Raw genomic sequence first — 2582 nt, forward strand, 5'->3', positions numbered from 1 at the left:
ATTTTGGCAGCTTTCTCTTTCTCCCTCCCTCCCCCGTTGGGGCGATGGAGCTCTGGCGCCACCTGCTGGTCCTGATTTCAAAGCTGGAGGGGGAAACAACTCTCGAGCCCCTGAGCCCTGGTCTACGGTTCCAGCCTATGTTGCTATAAAATGCATTGCCTGAGCGACGCATTATATCGACCTAGCCCCCCGCTCACCCCCCCCCCCCCCGTGTAGACTGGTTTCTACTAGGGAGAGCGCTACCGCTTCTCTGGGAGGGGAAGCACCTATGCTGACGGGAGAAGCTCTTTCAGTGGCACAGGTAGCCTCTCCACTAAATGCTTCAGGGGCCCAGCTGCAGCGCTGTAAGTGTGAGCACCTGCCTGGGATAAATCAATTGCCACAAACCAGCCTTTCCCAGAAGAAACAACGAGGAGTCCTTGTGGCACCTTAGAGACGAAAACATTTATTTGGGCTCACTTCATCAGATGCAAGGAGTGAAAAATACAGTAGGCGGGTATAAATATACAGCCCATGAAAAGATGGGGGGGTGGGGGGGAGTCAGGGCTAACGAGGCCAATTCCCAACAGTTGACAAGCAGGTGTGAATATCAACAGAGGGGAAATTACTTCTTGTAGTGACCCAGCCCCTCCCAGTCTTTATTCAGGCCTAATTTGATGGTGTCAAGTTTGCAAATTAATTCCGGCGCTGCAGTTTCTCGTTGACTCCTCTTTGTTTTGCTGATGCAGACTCACAGGGCTACCCCTCTGAAACCTTTCACAGAAGAGTAACACTGAGCCCTTCACAGCTGTAAAGCACATCACAAACACTGCACTCCTCCGAGAGGAGGTAAATAGTTTAATCTTCGCTCTGCAGAGCCATTTGAAAGGGGCAGCCACCTGAAGTGTCCTGTCCCAAGCCACATCGTAGGAACCAGAAGTTAAATATGAGTGTTTTGAACGTCTGTTACAGAGGATGGGGCCCCTGGGTGCAGTACCACACCTGCTGCCTTCACTTGAGCTTACAAACCGAAACACATAGACCGGGTCTGTTGGGTGGGGAGAAGAATAGGACCTGTCTATATAATCATAATGCAATTTTTTTATATATATATAATATTGAAGGTCACATGTATATAAAGAAGTGTCTCCCTGATAAACCCTTATTCATGCCTCCTCCTGTTGAAAGTACTCACTGCGCAAAGTAGAGTCCCAGCTTTTGAAATAATTCTCTAGTAACACCTCACCTCTCTGGACTCACAAAATTACAACAGAAATTTTGATAAATAAGCCAAGAGACTGAATGCTTGAGAATAAAACTGTTGTGAAGACCGGTTTACAGGGCAGAGTTCAACTGAGTCTGTTTTTCAACCACAATAGTCTCCCCAGGGGGGAGGTGCACCGTTCCTGGAGGTACTGCAATACCAGGTCGATGCGTGGAGTGGATGGAGCAAGCTCCTATTCCATCTCCCTGTTTCAAAAATCCATTTAATATATAGTCCTCAGATAGAGGACGTATCAGATATTAAACTGATAAGAACAGATTTAATAATTTTATTTGAGATAATGTTGAAATAAGGAACGGTACAGAGTTCAAGCATAGGAGTTTCTGGTCGTCAGGGGATAAGGTACAGATTATCGAGGGGTGCAAAATGCGATTTAGGAGCTGGTGGAGCAAGGATCACATAATAATCTGCAAATTCCCCGACTGGGGGAAAAGTTTAACCGGTCAGAGTACAGACATCGAGATATGGGGTAAGTTATCCACACAACAGCTACGTTCGGTATGCTGGGTATAGTGAGTGAATACGGGGGTGGGGATGGGTCTACCCTCATATGGTGGGGTTTAATGTTCAGCGGGTTTACGGTTCCAGTTCATACGGTCCGATGGGGAAGGCCTCTCAGTCTCTTTCCCACAGTGTGTGCACAGTGTCGTACCGGCTCACTCCTCCTGGTACTGTCGGTGGCCGGTGATGTGCTCGATATAGATGTCCCTGGACCATCGGATGGTGTCCGAGACCATGAGGCGCCGCATCTTAGCCAAAAGGCCGAGAAGCGATACTTTTTCGTTCAACAATTATGCAGCCCTCCCATTCCTACAGCTCTCTAGATGACGGTGACAGATGCCGCTGAGCGCCACTAACGCCATAGTAATTCTTTGACCACTTCAAATCTAATCCTACTTCCTTTGCCTTAGCGCTCCCTTTTTACCAGTCAAAGCAAACCGCCTCCTGCCTGAAAATTCAGCTTCAAAACGAATAAATTCCTCCAGCTTGTTAGCTGTCGCCTTGTCACTCGTTTCTCTGCCTGAAAGATACTCTCTATTTGCATGAAGCCGGCCCCTTCGCTGCAACGTGCTGACGACATCGGGTTGCTAACCCTATCGTTGCAAGTTTAGACTCGGTGCCCTGCTTGCGCCCCCTGCAGCACACGTGACTCAAGCCATTTTTTTTTTTACATTCATGGTTGATGCAGCAAACCCCGAAATGCCAGAACTGTCAACTGCCAAGCCTAGATGTCCTGGGGCTCAGCCCTGGGAAGCCCTGGCACGAATTAAGCCCTGATATTTACCCTGCTCAAGTGTCTGAGCCTGAACACCCGACG

At 48.6% G+C, this 2582-nt stretch overlaps 1 non-coding gene across 1 annotated transcript; it reads right to left on the reverse strand.

The window, feature by feature from the left end:
- Window positions 1-1369: 1369 nt before the first annotated feature.
- Window positions 1370-1560, reverse strand: LOC140915406 (U2 spliceosomal RNA). The gene has a single exon (XR_012160148.2). It is a non-coding gene; the product is annotated as a U2 spliceosomal RNA (small nuclear RNA).
- Window positions 1561-2582: the final 1022 nt, after the last annotated feature.

The sequence above is a fragment of the Lepidochelys kempii genome, chromosome 7 (assembly GCF_965140285.1).
Source record: "Lepidochelys kempii isolate rLepKem1 chromosome 7, rLepKem1.hap1, whole genome shotgun sequence".
NCBI lineage: Eukaryota > Metazoa > Chordata > Testudines > Cheloniidae > Lepidochelys > Lepidochelys kempii.